Source organism: Somniosus microcephalus, unplaced genomic scaffold (genome assembly GCF_052327205.1).
Source record: "Somniosus microcephalus isolate GS21.2 unplaced genomic scaffold, FLI_Smic_1.0 unresolved_chr2, whole genome shotgun sequence".
NCBI lineage: Eukaryota > Metazoa > Chordata > Chondrichthyes > Squaliformes > Somniosidae > Somniosus > Somniosus microcephalus.
In genome coordinates, this window is record NW_028225180.1 from 18,493,973 (window position 1) to 18,517,664 (window position 23,692).

The following is a 23,692-nucleotide window of genomic DNA, read 5'->3' on the forward strand; positions in this document are numbered from 1 at the left end:
CCAGATCGACAGGGAGGCACTCAGCCTGGTGTGGGGGGTGAAGAAATTCAACCATTACCTACACGGACAAAAATTTACCTTGTTGACTGACCATCAACCCCTCGTCTCCATATTCAACCCTAAAAAGGGCGTTCCCATTATGACAGTGCAAAGGCTACAGAGGTGGTCCCTTTTCCTAGGGGCACACCAATATGACATAGAATACAAAGGAACAAAACAGCATGGGAATGCTGACGGGTTATCGCGCCTACCGTTGCCAACGGTAGAAGAGGCGCCTACAGTGGACCCAGTGGAGATGTTCCACTCGACCATAGTGGAATGTCTACCGGTGACAAATTCTACCATTGAAAAGGAAACGAGAAATGACCCGACTCTCTCACGAGTCTACGATTTAACGGTGAAGGGATGGCCAGCACATGGCGAACCACTGTTGCCAGCATTCTCGCAAAGAAGAGAACAGCTGTCAGTGTGCCGAGGAACCTTGATGTGTGGATCCAGAGTGGTGATTCCACCCAAACTCCAGGATAAAGTGCTAAAGGAGCTTCACGAGGGGCATCTGGGTGGAGTGAAAATGAAGAACTTAGCCAGAGCGTTTGTGTGGTGGCCAGGTATCGATAGAGACATCGAAGAAATGACCAAGAGCTGTCTAGGATGCCAGAAGGTCCAAAACGCCCCACCACAAGCCCCTCTACATCCATGGGAGTGGCCCTCATCTCCATGGCAAAGGGTACATATCGACTTTGCTGGTCCATTTGTGGACTCAATGTTCTTAATCGTGGTGGGTGCACACTCCAAGTGGCCGGAGGTAATAAAGATGTCCTCCACCACCATGGAAAAAACCATAACAGTATTAAGGACCATATTCGCCAGGAATGGGCTGCCTGAACAGATCTGTTCTGATAATGGACCGCAATTTGTATCCGAAGAATTCAGGAAGTTCTTAAAAAACAATGGGGTTAAGCACTACACGTCCGCCCCATACCATCCCGCCACCAATGGATTAGCTGAAAGGTTTGTCCAGACCTTCAAGAAGGCCATAAAGGCCATGGGTAATGAAGACATAAATCTACAACATAAGGTAGATAACTTCTTGTTTGCGTACAGGAATGCAACACATGTGGTTACAAACCAAACCCCCGCCATGATGTTTTTCAATAGAAGACTAAGATGCCGGCTGGATTTGGTCAAGCCAAACGTCAGAAGGGACGTAGAGAACCGGCAATTTCAAAGCATGAATGAAAGGCCAAATAGAACCTTCCAGATAGGTCAACCAGTTTTGGCCCGGGACTACCGTACCGAGAAATGGCAGCCTGGAACTATTTGCACACGACTAGGACCGCTGATGTATTGACCGTGGACATTGGAGAAAGCATAATAAGGCACCATGCTGACCAGATCATAGAGTCATCCGAAAAAGGACAACCTACACCACAACTCTATACGCCTAGTGATGAAGCAGAGATACCCATAGTATCTACCTCCGATCCGGTGATACTGGAACCAGATGAACCCGACACTGGCATTGAAGCCAAATCAACCTTGCCAAAAGAACCTACTACACCACCGAAACCTACTACACCACCGAGGCGTTATCCGGACCGAGTCAGGAAGCCTCCAGAGAGACTGACTTATAATTGATTAACTTCAGCAAATGTGTATATTATTGTTCTTGTAAAAATGTTATTTAATGATTACTTAAAATGTTATGTACTATTTATCTAAAAGGGGAGGAATTGTAGTGTATGTACCTTTAAGAGGAACTATGTTTTTGAAGCCCCTGTATACTGTAGTACCAGTAGTAACCACTCGGGTATATAAGCCTGTATAGCATCTTGTGTAGTTAGTTCACCTCCAGACTTTGTTCAGTAAACACTTGTTAAATCAACTCCTGCATTCCGTGTCTCCTTTAACACACGGATCCAACAGCCAACCCACGCGATTTTCCCTTGATTGACCTTGTTGAGCCCGCCCAGCGGGCTCAGCGGGCCAATTAAGGGCCACCCGGCAACAGGTGACATCACAGATTGACATTTCATCTGTCAAGACCTTTTGACAGATGAAATATCAGCGTTTGACAACTGTTTGAAGCTGTCAAACACTGACAATCTGTACTCCAGGTTAATTCCTTCCTCTCAGGATGATTTAGAGATCTCCCCGGAACAGAAAGCAGAGGCTGCAGATTTTGACAGCTCGCGGCCATTCTGCTTTCTGTGCCGGTGAGATGAGGGACTCCCGAGACCTGAGGGAAGGAAGGCTGTAAAGGTAAGTAAAACTTCTTTAAACACTTTACACACACCAAACACACTTACCTCTGCACTCATGCACCCATCACTCACCTGAACACCGGACATCTCGAACCCTCCAAATCCTTCAGCCCGCCTCGCTAACTTGGCGTGGTTTGGAGCCGTCGGGAATCCCACACTTCAGGAATAAAAATAGGGATTAGGCTAAAAACTGCCTGTTAACTACCTGTTAACAGGCAGTTAATTGGCACTAATCCCCTTCCCGCCTCGGGGAGGCGGGTCTCAGCGCGGGTCGGGTACTCGCTTCCTTTGAAACTGGCATGGAGGCGGGTTGGGGGCGGGGTGGGTTTGTGCCCCCCGATTTCGGGATTTTAACCCCCCCACACGCCTCCAATCCCGCCTCCACGGCCCAATGAAAATCCTGCCCAGAGTGTCGAGCGTTTCAACCGCCTTTAACAGCTTTATTACCTCAGTCACGTTCCAAGGTATCTGTTAATTAGCATTCAGCGGTTTGAGTGATTGATCGAGGAGGCAGCTTACACATGTTTACATTAAGATTTGTAACCAATCCGTGAAGGTCCAATCAGGCGGCAGGAATGAATTGTGCAGGAGGCTGCCATGTGTATTTTAATGTATAAAAATGTCGTGTTTGCTGTAACAAGTAGGAGAAGTCTGTCTCGAGACAGAGCAGACTGCCTCCCCATCGCTGTAATAAAGGCAACTTGACTATCGATCTGAAAACCTTGTGTCGACTGTTGGTTTAAAATGCTCCACAACAGTCTGCGATATGTTCCAGCGCCAGTTGAAATAACAAGAACGCGCGTTGAGACAGCGCCTTTAACAGTCTGTGCATTATATACATTCTGAAGCGTCGTCACTGTTGTAATGTAGGAAACATGGCAGCCAATTTGCACACAGCAAGCTCCCAACAACAGCAATGCAATAATGACCAGATCATCGGTTTTAGTGATGTTGAATGAGGGATCAATAGTGACACCGGGGAGATCACCCACCTGCTCCTCTTCAACATAGTGGGAGTGAGGGCTTTTACATTCGCCCGAGAGGGCAAACGGGACCTCCCACAGTGCAGCACTCACTCAGTGCTGCCCCTCCCACAGTACGGCGCTCCCTCAGCACTGCCCCTCCGACAGTGCAGCACTCCCTCAGTGCTGCCCCTCCCACAGTACGGCGCTCCCTCAGTACTGCCCCTCCCACAGTGCAGCACTCACTCAGTGCTGCCCCTCCCACAGTACGGCGCTCCCTCAGCACTGCCCCTCAGACAGTGCAGCACTCCCTCAGTGCTGCCCCTCCGACAGTGCGGCGCTCCCTCAGTACTGCCCCTCTGACAGTGCAGCACTCCCTCAGTACTGCCCCTCCGACAGTGCGGTGCTCCCTCAGTACTGCCCCTCCGACAGTGCAGCGCTCCCTCAGTACTGCCCCTCCGACAGTGCAGCGCTCCCTCAGTACTGCCCCTCCGACAGTGCGGTGCTCCCTCAGTATTGCCCCTCCGACAGTGCAGCTCTCCCTCTGTACTGCCCCACCGACAGTGCAGCACTCCCTCAGTACTGCCCTCCGACAGTGCAGCGCTCCCACAGTACTGCCCCTCTGACAGTGCAGCGCTCCCTCAGTACTGCCCCTCCGACAGTGCAGCGCGCCCTCAGTACTGCCCCTCCAACAGTGCAGCACTCCCTCAGTACTGCCCCTCTGACAGTGCAGCACTCCCTCAGTACTGCCCCTCCGACAGTGCAGCGCTCCCTCAGTACTGCCCCTCCGACAGTGCGGCGCTCCCTCAGTACTGCCCCTCTGACAGTGCTGCTCTCCCTCAGTACTGCCCCTCCGACAGTGCGGCGCTCCCTCAGTACTGCCCCTCCGACAGTGCGACGTTCCCTCAGTACTGCCCCTCCGACAGTGCGGCGCTCCCTCAGTACTGCCTCTCCGACAGTGCAGCGCTCCCTCAGTACTGCCCCTCCAACAGTACGGCGCTCCCTCAGCAGTGCCCCTCCGACAGTGCAGCTCTCCCTCTGTACTGCCCCACCGACAGTGCAGCACTCCCTCAGTACTGCCCTCCGACAGTGCAGCGCTCCCACAGTACTGCCCCTCTGACAGTGCAGCGCTCCCTCAGTACTGCCCCTCCGACAGTGCAGCGCGCCCTCAGTACTGCCCCTCCAACAGTGCGGCACTCCCTCAGTACTGCCCCTCTGACAGTGCAGCACTCCCTCAGTACTGCCCCTCCGACAGTGCAGCGCTCCCTCAGTACTGCCCCTCCGACAGTGCGGCGCTCCCTCAGTACTGCCCCTCTGACAGTGCTGCTCTCCCTCAGTACTGCCCCTCCGACAGTGCGGCGCTCCCTCAGTACTGCCCCTCCGACAGTGCGGCGTTCCCTCAGTACTGCCCCTCCGACAGTGCGGCGCTCCCTCAGTACTGCCTCTCCGACAGTGCAGCGCTCCCTCAGTACTGCCCCCTCCGACAGTGCAGCGCTCCCTCAGTACTGCCCCTCCGACAGTGCAGCGCTCCCTCAGTACTGCCCCTCCGACAGTGCAGCGCTCCCTCAGTACTGCCCCTCCGACAGTGCAGCACTCCCTCAGTACTGCCCCTCCGACAGTGCAGCACTCCCTCAGTACTGCCCCTCCGACAGTGCAGCACTCCCTCAGTACTGCCCCTCCGACAGTGCAGCACTCCCTCAGTACTGCCCCTCCGACAGTGCAGCACTCCCTCAGTACTGCCCCTCTGACAGTGCAGCACTCCCTCTGTACTGCCCCTCCGACAGTGCAGCACTCCCTCAGTACTGCCCCTCTGACAGTGCCGCATTCCCTCAGTGCTGGCACCGGGGAGTGTCGGCCTGGATTTATTTGCTGAATTCTCTGGAGTGGGACTTCAACCCTCAGCCTTCTTACTCAGAGGCAAGTGTGCTGCCCACTGAGCCATGACAGACACTCAAATATATACATTTAATAATTATGTATATGATGCATGCTGTGTGTATTATATCCGGGGTTCTCTCCATCATATTCAGTTGCTAGACATTATGCACGGGTTATACACATTATAGGTTTCTATACAGCATAGTTTCAATACAGTAAATGCGTTTTATATACATTAAATACGACTTCAACGCACTATATGCGGGATATATACATTGTATGCGGTTTCTATACACTGCGGATTCTATAGGCTCTCTCTACACGCTATGGATTCTATAGGCTCTCTACACTGTGCGGATTCTATAGGCTCTCTACACTGCGGATTCTACAGGCTCTCTCGACACTGAGTGGGTTCTATAGGCTCTCTACATTCTATGGATTCTATGGGCTCTCTCGACACTGAGTGGGTTCGATAGGCTCTCTACATTCTATGGATTCTATGGGCTCTCTCGACACTGAGTGGGTTCTATAGGCTCTACATTCTATGGATTCTATAGGCTCTCTCGGCACTGAGTGGGTTCGATAGGCTCTCTACATTCTATGGATTCTATAGGCTCTCTCGACACTGAGTGGGTTCTATAGGCTCTCTACATTCTATGGATTCTATGGGCTCTCTCGACACTGAGTGGGTTCTATAGGCTCTACATTCTATGGATTATATAGGCTCTCTACACATTGCAGATTATACAGACTCTCTCTCTACACACACTCTGGATTCTACAGACTCTCTCTCTACACACACTCTGGATTCTACAGGCTCTCTCTCTACACACACTATGGATTCTACAGACTCTCTCTCTACACACACTATGGATTCTACAGACTCTCTCTCTACACACACTATGGATTCTACAGACTCTCTCTCTACACACTATGGATTCTACAGACTCTCTCTCTACACACACTATGGATTCTACAGACTCTCTCTCTACACACACTATGGATTCTACAGGCTCTCTCTCTACACACACTATGGATTCTACAGACTCTCTACACACACTATGGATTCTACAGACTCTCTCTCTACACACACTATGGATTCTACAGACTCTCTCTACACACACTATGGATTCTACAGACTCTCTCTACACACACTATGGATTCTACAGACTCTCTACACACACTATGGATTCTACAGACTCTCTCTCTACACACACTATGGATTCTACAGACTCTCTCTACACATACTATGGATTCTACAGACTCTCTCTCTACACACACTATGGATTCTACAGACTCTCTACACACACTATGGATTCTACAGACTCTCTCTCTACACACACTATGGATTCTACAGACTCTCTACACACACTGTGGATTCTACAGACTCTCTCTCTACACACACTATGGATTCTACAGACTCTCTCTCTACACACACTATGGATTCTACACTCTCTCTCTACACACACTATGGATTCTACAGACTCTGGCCTAGAAATTGAGTTTGCCTCCGCCAGGGCTGTAGCGCCCGAAATTTAGCGCCAGCGTTAATTGCCGCTGCGCCCGCCAAAAATTCAGCTGCGCCGCGCCCAGACGGCTGCGGGCGCTAATGGAGGGTGTCAGCGCCTCGCAATGGGCGCTGAATGCAGGATTGCGGCGCTAATCCCCCGCTGCGGCACCCGATGCGGTGCGGCAGGCTGGGGTACTGCAGGCCTCCTCCTTCTGTTAAGGAGGAGCTGCCTGCAGCCGACCGCTGGCCGGTGGAATCGCACGAAAAATGAGCCCGGCACCTCGGAGAAGTGCCGGGCTCGAGGCCCACACACATCTGTGCCGCGGGGGGGTGGTGGAGGAGTCCGGGGAGGGAGGTGCGGGCAGGCGGCCGCCGGGAAAGCGGCCGGCAGCCGCGCCACCTTAATGCGCCGGCGCTAAGTCCAGCAAGAAACTTTTGAAAAATCGTTGGTTGCGGCTGCCACGGGCGAGGCGGCCGCAACTGAATTTCGGCGTCCGGCTGCGTTACCACGGCAACCGGGACGCTGCGCACACCGATGACGTCATCGGTGCCGGCGCAGCGCTACCGGCTAACGCCGATGGTAGGGCCCAAATCAATATCCGAAGTGGCTATAATTCCGGCGCAAGGCCCTCTAGCGCCTCTAATTGGGCGCTAACCCCACTCAATTTCTAGGCCTCTCTCTCTACACACACTATGGATTCTACAGGCTCTCTCTCTACACACACTATGGATTCTACAGACTCTCTCTCTACACACACTATGGATTCTACAGACTCCCTCTCTACACACACTATGGATTCTACAGACTCTCTCTCTACACACACTATGGATTCTACAGACTCTCTCTCTACACACACTATGGATTCTACAGACTCTCTCTCTACACACACTATGGATTCTACAGACTCTCTCGCTACACACACTATGGATTCTACAGACTCTCTCTCTACACACACTATGGATTCTACAGACTCTCCCTCTACACACACTATGGATTCTACAGACACTCTCTCTACACACACTATGGATTCTACAGACTCTCTCTCTACACACACTATGGATTCTACAGACTCTCTACACACTATGGATTCTACAGACTCTCTCTCTACACACACTATGGATTCTACAGACTCTCTCTACACACACTATGGATTCTACAGACTCTCTCTACACACACTATGGATTCTACACTCTCTCTACACACACTATGGATTCTACAGACTCTCTCTCTACACACACTATGGATTCTACAGACTCTCTCTCTACACACACTATGGATTCTACAGGCTCTCTACACACACTATGGATTCTACAGACGCTCTCTCTACACACACTATGGATTCTACAGACTCTCTCTCTACACACACTATGGATTCTACAGACTCTCTCTCTACACACACTATGGATTCTACAGACTCTCTACACACACTATGGATTCTACAGACTCTACACACACTATGGATTCTACAGACTCTCTCTCTACACATACTATGGATTCTACAGACTCTCTCTCTACACACACTATGGATTCTACAGACTCTCTCTCTACACACACTATGGATTCTACAGACTCTCTCTACACACACTATGGATTCTACAGACTCTCTCTCTACACACACTATGGATTCTACAGACTCTCTCTCTACACACACTATGGATTCTACATACTCTCTCTCTACACACACTATGGATTCTACAGACTCTCTGCACACACTATGGATTCTACAGACTCTCTCTCTGCACACACTATGGATTCTACAGACTCTCTCTACACACACTATGGATTCTACAGACTCTCTCTCTACACACACTATGGATTCTACAGACTCTCTCTCTGCACACACTATGGATTCTACAGGCTCTCTCTACACACTATGGATTCTACAGACTCTCTCTCTACACACACTATGGATTCTACAGACTCTCTCTCTACACACACTATGGATTCTACAGACTCTACACACACTATGGATTCTACAGACTCTCTCTACACACACTATGGATTCTACAGACTCTCTCTCTACACACACTATGGATTCTACAGACTCTCTACACACACTATGGATTCTACAGACTCTCTCTCTACACACACTATGGATTCCACAGACTCTCTACACACACTATGGATTCTACAGACTCTCTCTCTACACACACTATGGATTCTACAGACTCTCTCTCTACACACACTATGGATTCTACAGACTCTCTCTCTACACACACTGGATTCTACAGACTCTCTCTACACACACTATGGATTCTACAGACTCTCTCTCTACACACACTATGGATTCTACAGACTCTCGCTCTACACACACTATGGATTCTACAGACTCTCTCTCTACACACACTATGGATTCTACAGACTCTCTACACACACTATGGATTCTACAGACTCTCTCTACACACACTATGGATTCTACAGGCTCTCTCTCTACACACACTATGGATTCTACAGACTCTCTCTCTACACACACTATGGATTCTACAGACTCTCTCTCTACACACCCTATGGATTCTACAGACTCTCTCTCTACACACACTATGGATTCTACAGACTCTCTCTACACACACTCTGGATTCTACAGACTCTCTCTACACACACTATGGATTCTACAGACTCTCTCTCTACACACACTATGGATTCTACAGACTCTCTCTACACACACTATGGATTCTAGACTCTCTCTGCACACACTATGGATTCTACAGACTCTCTCTACACACACTATGGATTCTACAGACTCTCTCTCTACACACACTATGGATTCTACAGACTCTCTACACACACTATGGATTCTGCAGACTCTCTCTCTACACACACTATGGATTCTACAGACTCTCTCTACACACACTATGGATTCTACAGACTCTCTCTACACACACTATGGATTCTACAGACTCTCTCTACACACACTATGGATTCTACAGACTCTCTCTACACACACTATGGATTCTACAGACTCTCTCTCTTCACACACTATGGATTCTACATACTCTCTCTCTACACACACTATGGATTCTACAGACTCTCTCTACACACACTATGGATTCTACAGACTCTCTACACACACTATGGATTCTACAGACTCTCTACACACTATGGATTCTACAGACTCTCTTTCTACACACACTATGGATTCTACAGACTCTCTCTCTTCACACACTATGGATTCTACAGACTCTCTCTCTACACACACTATGGATTCTACAGACTCTCTCTCTACACACACTATGGATTCTACAGACTCTCTCTACACACACTGTGGATTCTACAGACTCTCTCTACACACACTATGGATTCTACAGACTCTCTCTCTACACACACTATGGATTCTACAGACTCTCTCTACACACACTATGGATTCTACAGACTCTCTCTACACACACTATGGATTCTACAGACTCTCTCTCTACACACACTGTGGATTCTACAGACTCTAACTCTACACACACTATGGATTCTACAGACTCTCTCTACACACACTATGGATTCTACAGACTCTCTCTCTACACACACTATGGATTCTACAGACTCTCTCTCTACACACACTATGGATTCTACAGACTCTAACTCTACACACACTATGGATTCTACAGACTCTCTCTCTACACACACTATGGATTCTACAGACTCTCTCTACACACACTATGGATTCTACAGACTCTCTCTCTACACACACTATGGATTCTACAGACTCTCTTCACACACTATGGATTCTACAGACTCTCTCTCTACACACACTATGGATTCTACAGACTCTCTCTCTACACACACTATGGATTCTACAGACTCTCTCTACACACACTGTGGATTCTACAGACTCTCTCTACACACACTATGGATTCTACAGACTCTCTCTCTACACACACTATGGATTCTACAGACTCTCTCTACACACACTATGGATTCTACAGACTCTCTCTCTACACACACTATGGATTCTACAGACTCTCTCTCTACACACACTATGGATTCTAGACTCTCTCTCTACACACACTATGGATTCTACAGACTCTCTCTCTACACACACTATGGATTCTACAGACTCTCTCTACACACACTATGGATTCTACAGACTCTCTCTACACACACTATGGATTCTACAGACTCTCTCTCTACACACACTGTGGATTCTAGACTCTAACTCTACACACACTATGGATTCTACAGACTCTCTCTACACACACTATGGATTCTACAGACTCTCTCTCTACACACACTATGGATTCTACAGACTCTCTCTCTACACACACTATGGATTCTACAGACTCTAACTCTACACACACTATGGATTCTACAGACTCTCTCTACACACACTATGGATTCTACAGACTCTCTCTCTCTACACACACTATGGATTCTACAGACTCTCTCTCTACACACACTATGGATTCTACAGACTCTCTCTACACACACTATGGATTCTACAGACTCTCTCTCTACACACACTATGGATTCTACAGACTCTCTCTCTTCACACACTATGGATTCTACAGACTCTCTCTCTACACACACTATGGATTCTACAGACTCTCTCTCTTCACACACTATGGATTCTACAGACTCTCTCTCTTCACACACTATGGATTCTGCAGACTCTCTCTCTACACACACTATGGATTCTACAGACTCTCTCTCTTCACACACTATGGATTCTACAGACTCTCTCTCTACACACACTATGGATTCTACAGACTCTCTCTACACACACGATGGATTCTACAGACTCTCTCTACACACACTATGGATTCTACAGACTCTCTCTACACACACTATGGATTCTACAGACTCTCTCTTCACACACTATGGATTCTACAGACTCTCTCTCTACACACACTATGGATTCTACAGACTCTCTCTACACACACTATGGATTCTACAGACTCTCTCTCTACACACACTATGGATTCTACAGACTCTCTCTCTACACACACTATGGATTCTACAGACTCTACACACACTATGGATTCTACAGACTCTCTCTCTACACACACTATGGATTCTACAGACTCTCTCTCTACACACACTATGGATTCTACAGACTCTCTCTACACACACTATGGATTCTACAGACTCTCTCTCTACACACACTATGGATTCTACAGACTCTCTCTCTACACACACTATGGATTCTACAGACTCTCTCTCTACACACACTATGGATTCTACAGACTCTCTCTCTACACACACTATGGATTCTACAGACTCTAACTCTACACACACTATGGATTCTACAGACTCTCTCTACACACACTATGGATTCTACAGACTCTCTCTCTACACACACTATGGATTCTACAGACTCTCTCTACACACTATGGATTCTACAGACTCTAACTCTACACACACTATGGATTCTACAGACTCTCTACACACACTATGGATTCTACAGACTCTCTCTCTACACACACTATGGATTCTACAGACTCTCTCTACACACACTATGGATTCTACAGACTCTCTACACACACTATGGATTCTACAGACTCTCTCTCTACACACACTATGGATTCTACAGACTCTCTCTACACACACTATGGATTCTACAGACTCTCTCTACACACTATGGATTCTACAGACTCTCTCTCTACACACACTATGGATTCTACAGACTCTAACTACACACACTATGGATTCTACAGACTCTCTCTACACACACTATGGATTCTACAGACTCTACACACACTATGGATTCTACAGACTCTCTCTCTTCACACACTATGGATTCTACAGACTCTCTCTACACACACTATGGATTCTACAGACTCTCTCTCTTCACACACTGTGGATTCTACAGACTCTCTCTCTACACACACTATGGATTCTACAGACTCTCTCTCTTCACACACTATGGATTCTACAGACTCTCTCTCTACACACACTATGGATTCTACAGACTCTCTCTCTACACACACTATGGATTCTACAGACTCTCTCTCTTCGCACACTATGGATTCTGCAGACTCTCTCTCTGCACACACTATGGATTCTACACTCTCTCTCTGCACACACTATGGATTCTACAGACTCTCTCTCTGCACACACTATGGATTCTACAGACTCTCTCTCTGCACACACTATGGATTCTACAGACTCTCTCTACACACACTATGGATTCTACAGACTCTCTACACACACTATGGATTCTACAGACTCTCTCTACACACACTATGGATTCTACAGACTCTCTCTCTACACACACTATGGATTCTACAGACTCTCTCTCTACACACACTATGGATTCTACAGACTCTCTCTACACACACTATGGATTCTACAGACTCTCTCTACACACACTATGGATTCTACAGACTCTCTCTCTACACACACTATGGATTCTACAGACTCTCTCTCTACACACACTATGGATTCTACAGACTCTCTCTCTACACACACTATGGATTCTACAGACACTCTCTCTACACACACTATGGATTCTACAGACTCTAACTCTACACACACTATGGATTCTACAGACTCTCTCTACACACACTATGGATTCTACAGACTCTCTCTCTACACACACTATGGATTCTACAGACTCTCTCTCTACACACTATGGATTCTACAGACTCTAACTCTACACACACTATGGATTCTACAGACTCTCTCTACACACACTATGGATTCTACAGACTCTCTCTCTACACACACTATGGATTCTACAGACTCTCTCTACACACACTATGGATTCTACAGACTCTCTACACACACTATGGATTCTACAGACTCTCTCTCTACACACACTATGGATTCTACAGACTCTCTCTACACACACTATGGATTCTACAGACTCTCTCTACACACTATGGATTCTACAGACTCTCTCTCTACACACACTATGGATTCTACAGACTCTAACTACACACACTATGGATTCTACAGACTCTCTCTACACACACTATGGATTCTACAGACTCTACACACACTATGGATTCTACAGACTCTCTCTCTTCACACACTATGGATTCTAGACTCTCTCTACACACACTATGGATTCTACAGACTCTCTCTCTTCACACACTGTGGATTCTACAGACTCTCTCTCTACACACACTATGGATTCTACAGACTCTCTCTCTTCACACACTATGGATTCTACAGACTCTCTCTCTACACACACTATGGATTCTACAGACTCTCTCTCTACACACACTATGGATTCTACAGACTCTCTCTCTTCACACACTATGGATTCTGCAGACTCTCTCTCTGCACACACTATGGATTCTACAGACTCTCTCTCTGCACACACTATGGATTCTACAGACTCTCTCTCTACACACACTATGGATTCTACAGACTCTCTCTACACACACTATGGATTCTACAGACTCTCTACACACACTATGGATTCTACAGACTCTCTCTACACACACTATGGATTCTACAGACTCTCTCTACACACACTATGGATTCTACAGACTCTCTCTCTACACACACTATGGATTCTACAGACTCTCTCTCTACACACACTATGGATTCTACAGACTCTCTACACACACTATGGATTCTACAGACTCTCTCTACACACACTATGGATTCTACAGACTCTCTCTACACACACTCTCTCTACACACACGATGGATTCTACAGACTCTCTCTACACACACTATGGATTCTACAGACTCTCTCTACACACACTATGGATTCTACAGACTCTCTCTACACACACTATGGATTCTACAGACTCTCTCTACACACACTATGGATTCTACAGACTCTCTCTACACACACTATGGATTCTACAGACTCTCTCTACACACACGATGGATTCTACAGACTCTCTCTACACACACTATGGATTCTACAGACTCTCTCTACACACACTATGGATTCTACAGACTCTCTGCACACACTATGGATTCTACAGACTCTCTCTCTACACACTATGGATTCTACAGACTCTCTCTCTGCACACACTATGGATTCTACAGACTCTCTCTCTACACACACTATGGATTCTACAGACTCTCTGCACACACTATGGATTCTACAGACTCTCTCTCTACACACACTATGGATTCTACAGACTCTCTCTACACACACTATGGATTCTACAGACTCTCTCTACACACACGATGGATTCTACAGACTCTCTCTACACACACTATGGATTCTACAGACTCTCTCTACACACACTATGGATTCTACAGACTCTCTCTACACACACTATGGATTCTACAGACTCTCTCTACACACACTATGGATTCTACAGACTCTCTCTACACACACTATGGATTCTACAGACTCTCTCTACACACACTATGGATTCTACAGACTCTCTCTACACACACGATGGATTCTACAGACTCTCTCTCTACACACACTATGGATTCTACAGACTCTCTCTACACACACTATGGATTCTACAGACTCTCTCTACACACACTATGGATTCTACAGACTCTCTCTCTACACACACTATGGATTCTACAGACTCTCTACACACACTATGGATTCTACAGACTCTCTCTCTACACACACTATGGATTCTATAGGCTCTGTTTCTGTACCTGGGCCTCGCGTCTCTCCCTATCTTCTCCGCGCCAATTCCGCCTCCTCCAATCAGCTTCTCCCCAGTCTCCTCCAATCAGCGTCTCCCCAGTCTCCTCCAATCAGCTTCTCCCCAGTCTCCTCCAATCAGCGTCTCCCCTGTCTCCTCCAATCAGAGTCTCCCCAGTCTCCTCCAATCAGCGTCTCCCCAGTCTCCTCCAATCAGCGCCTCCCCAGTCTCCTCCAATCAGAGTCTCCCCAGTCTCCTCCAATCAGCGTCTCCCCAGTCTCCTCCAATCGGCGTCCCTGCAGTCACCTCCAATCAGCTTCTCCCCAGTCTCCTCCAATCAGCTTCTCCCCAGTCTACGCCTCCTCCAATCAGCTTCTCCCCAGTCTCCGCCTCCTCCAATCAGCTTCTCCCCAGTCTCCGCCTCCTCCAATCAGCTTCTCCCCAGTCTGCGCCTCAGCCACTACAACATTAGTAAAAGCCCCGCTGGTGCTGGGAATCTGCAACAAGAGGAAATGTTGGTAAAACTCAGCATCTGTGGAGAGAGAGAGAAACAGAGAGAGACAGCGAGAGAGAGAGAGAGAGAGAGGGAGAGACAGCTCCCACAGACTGTAGACCAAGAACTGAGAAAGATCATGACGATGCTGAACAGCCTGATAGAAAGCCGGAGAAATTATTAATATTGTTATTTATCATTATCATTATTGTTATCTTATCAGTATTATTACTATTATTAGATAGATATATGTGCATGCCTCATGAAATTTATACTAAATCATCATTTAGCATTATAGAAAATAGTGTTTCCACACTCATCCCACAAAATAGGTCCATTTTATTTCGTTTTATTGAACTATATAAATGCTTCTTTCCACATAAGCTGCTGGAATATCCAGGGCCTCCGCTCCTCAACTTTTGGGATGAAGAGTACAGACCCTGAATTCCTAAAAGCTATAAAAGACATTGATATAATTGTGTTAACAGAAACATGGTGCCAAAAGGACGTGCCGACCCACTGTCCTCCAATGTACCATGAAATCATTGTGCCCTCAGTAAAGAACACTAAAACACGCAAGGGCAGAACCTCCGGTGGAATATTGGTGTGGTATAAGGGAGAACTGGACAAACACATCTCACCGGTAAAACAGGGGAAATCACACGTATGGCTAAAACTAGATAAAAATATAGGAATAGCAAAAAAAGATGTTTACTTATGTGCGATCTACATACCTCCAATAGAATCGCCATATTTCGAAGAGGAGTTATTTGATACTCTCCACATGGAAATCAGCCATTTCCAGGCCCAAGGAAAGGTGATAATATGTGGGGACCTAAATGCAAGGACCGGTTCTGAACCTGACTTCATAGACCCACAGGGAAACAACCATGTGTTTGGCCAGACCCCTTTAGATGTCACACCAGCCATCGCAAATCGGAACAACCTTGATCGTGAAATAAATAAAAGCGGTAGGGAGGCCGAGCCTTAGGCCTGTACATAGTTAACGGTAGGTTCAGAGGGGACTCCCTAGGGAGACTCACATACTCCTCAACTCTTGGGTCTAGTGTGGTGGATTATACAATCACTGACCTGGACCCCTGCGATATCAACTCATTCACTGTCAGGCAGCAATCCCCCCTCTCAGACCATAACCAAATAAATATGTACCTTAAACTTTCTGCCCAAACTACAGACACGAAAAAGGAACCCAGTAAGCTCCATAAAATAAACCAGACATACAGATGGGCCCCAGACAGTGGAGAAAAATTCATCACAGCACTAAAGTCACCTGATCTCACAAGTAAAATATCAAAATTTAAAGAAAACCCATACGAGATCACCAGAGATGGTGTAAACATGGCCATAGAGGATATAAATATGATCTTCCATGAGGCAGCTGTAAAAGCCGACCTTGTGAAACAGAAGAGGAAGCGTCACAAAAGACAAAATAAAAATAAGAAATGGTTTGACCACGAATGCAAAAATGCCAGAAAAGACCTGAGAAAAATATCAAACCAAAAGCATCGCCAACCAAACAATCCGGACCTACGTACTAGATACAATGAAACCCTCAAAAGATATAAACACACCATTAGGAACAAAACACAAAACTATACCCACAAAATACTCGAAGAAATTGAAAACTCCACCAATCCAAAACAATTCTGGGAAATGTGGAATAACCTGAGTACAACACAATTGCAAGCATTACCAATCCAAGATGGCGACATCTGGAGAACACATTTTGAAAACCTCTACAAAGACATCCCAATAAACGAAACAAACCCAAGTCAACATCAGGTCACAGAAAAACTCCACACATTAGAAGCAACAATTAAAGACAACCAAAACCCTCTAGACTCCCCAATCACATGGAAAGAACTGGCCACAAAAACAAAATCTCTCCACCTAAAGAAAGCCTGTGGCCCAGACAACATCAAAAATGAAATGCTCAAGTTCAGCAATATGGAGATGCAGGGTGCGGTACTCAAATTATTCAACATCATATTACGTTCAGGCTGTTTTCCCGATATCTGGTGCCAAGGACTAATCTCCCCCATATATAAAAGTGGAAACAAATCAGACCCAAATAACTACCGCGGCATCTGTGTCAACAGTTGTCTAGGGAAGTTATTCTGCAGTATTCTAAATAGTAGATTACTTGATTTTCTTAACAAACATAATATCCTCAGAAAAAACCAAATAGGCTTTCTTCCAAAACACCGCACCGCCGACCATATCTATACCCTTCACACCCTCATTGAAAAACATATACACCAAACAAAAAATGGGAAAATATTCACCTGTTTCATCGACTTCAAGAAAGCCTTTGACTCTATATGGCACGAAGGGCTCTATTATAAACTTCTTCAGTGTGGAATAGGGGGCAAAGTCTATGACCTCATTAAATCAATGTATCTGAAAAACAAATGCGGGGTCAAAATTGGAGACAAACGCACCGATTTCTTCACCCAGAGAAGAGGCGTCCGGCAGGGCTGCAATTTGAGCCCGACCCTGTTCAACATATACATAAATGAATTAGCAGACATGCTGGAGCAAAGCGAGTCACCAGGTCTCCGTCTCCTGGATGGAGAAGTGAAATCCCTGTTCTATGCGGACGACCTGGTTCTGCTGTCTCCCACAGAACAGGGATTACAGCAACAACTAGACCTACTCGACAAATACTGCCAAAATTGGGCTCTAACAGTAAATCTAAAGAAAACCAACATCATGATTTTTCAAAAAAGGCCCAGATGTCAGGAAAACAAATACCAGTTTACCCTCACTGATACCACTATAGGACACACTATGAGCTACACCTACCTTGGTCTAACTATTACAGCATCAGGGAGCTTCAGCATAGCAGTGAATGCACTAAAAGAAAAAGCCCGAAGAGCCCTATATGCAATAAAAAGAAAATTCTACAACATCCAAATCCCAATCAAAATCTGGCTCAAAATATTTGACAGCATAATCCTGCCCATTGCACTGTACGGTAGTGAAGCATGGGGCCCGCTAAATCACCAAAGCTACACTAAATGGGAAAAACACACAATAGAAGCCCTACATGCAGAATTCTGCCGAAGCATCCTTCGCACCCAAAGAAAAACGCCAACAAATGCATGCAGAGCCGAACTAGGCAGATACCCACTGATAATAAACATCCAAAAACAAGCACTAAACTTCCTAAATCACCTCAAATCTAGCTCCCCAGACACCCTTCATTTCAAAGCCTTTCAGACCCAAGAGCTAAACCCAGAAAAGAGTCCCCTGAGTCAGCTGCTACTGAAACTAAGTACTCAGCCGGACCCTGACCAGCCCCAGACCAACACAGCCGTCCAAACACCAATCCGAGTGAACCAAATCATTAAAAAATGCAAAGAAACCTACCTGGAACATTGGAACAAAATAACCGAAAGCCAAAGCAGATTAGAATGTTACCGGGCCCTAAAAAGAGAATATAAACTGGCAGACTACCTCACAACCATCAGAGACACAAAACAGAGACAGACCCTCACCAGGTACAGACTAAGCGACCACCAACTGGAAATTGAAAAAGGCAGATACAAGAAATCCTGGCAGCCTAGAGAGAATAGAATATGCGATCAATGTCTGGCCGGCGAGGTTGAAACAGAAATGCATTTCCTCCTAAAATGCGAAAAATTCAACACATCAAGAAACATATTATTCAACAAGCTAAGCCAAACAACCCCAGATTTCAAGGAATTGGATGACCTGTCAAAATTGAGATTAGTCCTAGGAGAAGGAGACAGACCATACCTTGGGCCAAATATGTAACAACATGTCACAACCTGAGGACTGTTTAAAATTAAGACTGTTTAAAATTAATATTGAACGTACCAAATGAAGTACAAAGACTGTTTAAAATTAATATTGTTTAAAAGTAACATTGTATGTACCCAACAAATGTCAAATCGATTGACACCTACAGAATGTTGGAAAACTGTACCTTTTTGCTATGTAAGCTTTGGCAATATGGTTCTCTGTAAACTTTCATGCCAATAAAGCATTTGAATTGGAATTGGAATTGGAGAACAGAGAGAGAGAGAGAGAGAGACAGAGAGAGAGTGAGAGACAGAGAGAGAGAGAGACAGAGGGAGAGATATAGAGAGACACACAGAGAGAGAGACAGAGGGAGAGGGAGAGACAGAGAGAGACACACAGAGAGAGAGAGAGAGGGGGACAGAGAGAGAGAGAGAGAGAGACAGAGGGAGAGGGAGAGACAGAGAGAGACACAGAGAGAGAGAGAGAGAGGGGGACAGAGAGAAAGGGAGAGAGAGAGAGAGAGACAGAGGGAGAGATATAGAGAGACACAGAGAGAGAGAGAGAGGGGGGACAGAGAGAGAGGGAGAGAGACTGAGAGAGAGGCAGGGAGAGAGACAGAGAGAGACACAGAGAGAGAGAGAGAGGGGGGACAGAGAGAGAGGGAGAGAGACTGAGAGAGAGACAGGGAGAGAGACAGAGAGAGACACAGAGAGAGAGAGAGAGGGGGGGACAGAGAGAGAGGGAGAGAGACAGAGAGAGAGAGAGAGAGAGAGAGACAGAGAGAGACACAGAGAGAGAGAGAGAGAGGGGGACAGAGAGAGACAGCGAGAGAGAAAGAGAGAGACAGAGGGAGAGATATAGAGAGACACACAGAGAGAGAGACAGAGGTAGAGGGAGAGACAGAGAGAGACACAGAGAGAGAGAGAGAGGGGGACAGAGAGACAGGGAGAGAGAGAGAGAGAGACAGAGGGAGAGATATAGAGAGACACAGAGAGAGAGAGACAGAGGTAGAGGGAGAGACAGAGAGAGACAGCGAGAGAGAGAGAGAGAGAGAGAGACAGAGGGAGAGACAGCTCCCACAGACTGTAGACCAAGAACTGAGAAAGATCATGACGATGCTGAACAGCCTGATAGAAAGCCGGAGAAATTATTAATATTGTTATTTATCATTATCATTATTGTTATCTTATCAGTATTATTACTATTATTAGATAGATATATGTGCATGCCTCATGAAATTTATACTAAATCATCATTTAGCATTATAGAAAATAGTGTTTCCACACTCATCCCACAAAATAGGTCCATTTTATTTCGTTTTATTGAACTATATAAATGCTTCTTTCCACATAAGCTGCTGGAATATCCAGGGCCTCCGCTCCTCAACTTTTGGGATGAAGAGTACAGACCCTGAATTCCTAAAAGCTATAAAAGACATTGATATAATTGTGTTAACAGAAACATGGTGCCAAAAGGACGTGCCGACCCACTGTCCTCCAATGTACCATGAAATCATTGTGCCCTCAGTAAAGAACACTAAAACACGCAAGGGCAGAACCTCCGGTGGAATATTGGTGTGGTATAAGGGAGAACTGGACAAACACATCTCACCGGTAAAACAGGGGAAATCACACGTATGGCTAAAACTAGATAAAAATATAGGAATAGCAAAAAAAGATGTTTACTTATGTGCGATCTACATACCTCCAATAGAATCGCCATATTTCGAAGAGGAGTTATTTGATACTCTCCACATGGAAATCAGCCATTTCCAGGCCCAAGGAAAGGTGATAATATGTGGGGACCTAAATGCAAGGACCGGTTCTGAACCTGACTTCATAGACCCACAGGGAAACAACCATGTGTTTGGCCAGACCCCTTTAGATGTCACACCAGCCATCGCAAATCGGAACAACCTTGATCGTGAAATAAATAAAAGCGGTAGGGAGGCCGAGCCTTAGGCCTGTACATGGTTAACGGTAGGTTCAGAGGGGACTCCCTAGGGAGACTCACATACTCCTCAACTCTTGGGTCTAGTGTGGTGGATTATACAATCACTGACCTGGACCCCTGCGATATCAACTCATTCACTGTCAGGCAGCAATCCCCCCTCTCAGACCATAACCAAATAAATATGTACCTTAAACTTTCTGCCCAAACTACAGACACGAAAAAGGAACCCAGTAAGCTCCATAAAATAAACCAGACATACAGATGGGCCCCAGACAGTGGAGAAAAATTCATCACAGCACTAAAGTCACCTGATCTCACAAGTAAAATATCAAAATTTAAAGAAAACCCATACGAGATCACCAGAGATGGTGTAAACATGGCCATAGAGGATATAAATATGATCTTCCATGAGGCAGCTGTAAAAGCCGACCTTGTGAAACAGAAGAGGAAGCGTCACAAAAGACAAAATAAAAATAAGAAATGGTTTGACCACGAATGCAAAAATGCCAGAAAAGACCTGAGAAAAATATCAAACCAAAAGCATCGCCAACCAAACAATCCGGACCTACGTACTAGATACAATGAAACCCTCAAAAGATATAAACACACCATTAGGAACAAAACACAAAACTATACCCACAAAATACTCGAAGAAATTGAAAACTCCACCAATCCAAAACAATTCTGGGAAATGTGGAATAACCTGAGTACAACACAATTGCAAGCATTACCAATCCAAGATGGCGACATCTGGAGAACACATTTTGAAAACCTCTACAAAGACATCCCAATAAACGAAACAAACCCAAGTCAACATCAGGTCACAGAAAAACTCCACACATTAGAAGCAACAATTAAAGACAACCAAAACCCTCTAGACTCCCCAATCACATGGAAAGAACTGGCCACAAAAACAAAATCTCTCCACCTAAAGAAAGCCTGTGGCCCAGACAACATCAAAAATGAAATGCTCAAGTTCAGCAATATGGAGATGCAGGGTGCGGTACTCAAATTATTCAACATCATATTACGTTCAGGCTGTTTTCCCGATATCTGGTGCCAAGGACTAATCTCCCCCATATATAAAAGTGGAAACAAATCAGACCCAAATAACTACCGCGGCATCTGTGTCAACAGTTGTCTAGGGAAGTTATTCTGCAGTATTCTAAATAGTAGATTACTTGATTTTCTTAACAAACATAATATCCTCAGAAAAAACCAAATAGGCTTTCTTCCAAAACACCGCACCGCCGACCATATCTATACCCTTCACACCCTCATTGAAAAACATATACACCAAACAAAAAATGGGAAAATATTCACCTGTTTCATCGACTTCAAGAAAGCCTTTGACTCTATATGGCACGAAGGGCTCTATTATAAACTTCTTCAGTGTGGAATAGGGGGCAAAGTCTATGACCTCATTAAATCAATGTATCTGAAAAACAAATGCGGGGTCAAAATTGGAGACAAACGCACCGATTTCTTCACCCAGAGAAGAGGCGTCCGGCAGGGCTGCAATTTGAGCCCGACCCTGTTCAACATATACATAAATGAATTAGCAGACATGCTGGAGCAAAGCGAGTCACCAGGTCTCCGTCTCCTGGATGGAGAAGTGAAATCCCTGTTCTATGCGGACGACCTGGTTCTGCTGTCTCCCACAGAACAGGGATTACAGCAACAACTAGACCTACTCGACAAATACTGCCAAAATTGGGCTCTAACAGTAAATCTAAAGAAAACCAACATCATGATTTTTCAAAAAAGGCCCAGATGTCAGGAAAACAAATACCAGTTTACCCTCACTGATACCACTATAGGACACACTATGAGCTACACCTACCTTGGTCTAACTATTACAGCATCAGGGAGCTTCAGCATAGCAGTGAATGCACTAAAAGAAAAAGCCCGAAGAGCCCTATATGCAATAAAAAGAAAATTCTACAACATCCAAATCCCAATCAAAATCTGGCTCAAAATATTTGACAGCATAATCCTGCCCATTGCACTGTACGGTAGTGAAGCATGGGGCCCGCTAAATCACCAAAGCTACACTAAATGGGAAAAACACACAATAGAAGCCCTACATGCAGAATTCTGCCGAAGCATCCTTCGCACCCAAAGAAAAACGCCAACAAATGCATGCAGAGCCGAACTAGGCAGATACCCACTGATAATAAACATCCAAAAACAAGCACTAAACTTCCTAAATCACCTCAAATCTAGCTCCCCAGACACCCTTCATTTCAAAGCCTTTCAGACCCAAGAGCTAAACCCAGAAAAGAGTCCCCTGAGTCAGCTGCTACTGAAACTAAGTACTCAGCCGGACCCTGACC

The 23,692-nt window shown here is 45.8% G+C and overlaps 1 protein-coding gene across 1 annotated transcript in view; it reads right to left on the reverse strand.

Moving 5' to 3' along the window:
- The window catches only part of LOC147092223 (NACHT, LRR and PYD domains-containing protein 3-like), a 77,488-nt gene extending 62,299 nt beyond the window's left edge, over positions 1-15,189 (reverse strand). The window contains exon 1 of the mRNA XM_085975887.1: positions 15,132-15,189. The gene's annotated coding sequence lies outside the window, so the exon portion shown is untranslated. The remainder of the gene's footprint in view (positions 1-15,131) is intronic.
- Between the last annotated feature and the right edge of the window lie 8,503 nt (positions 15,190-23,692).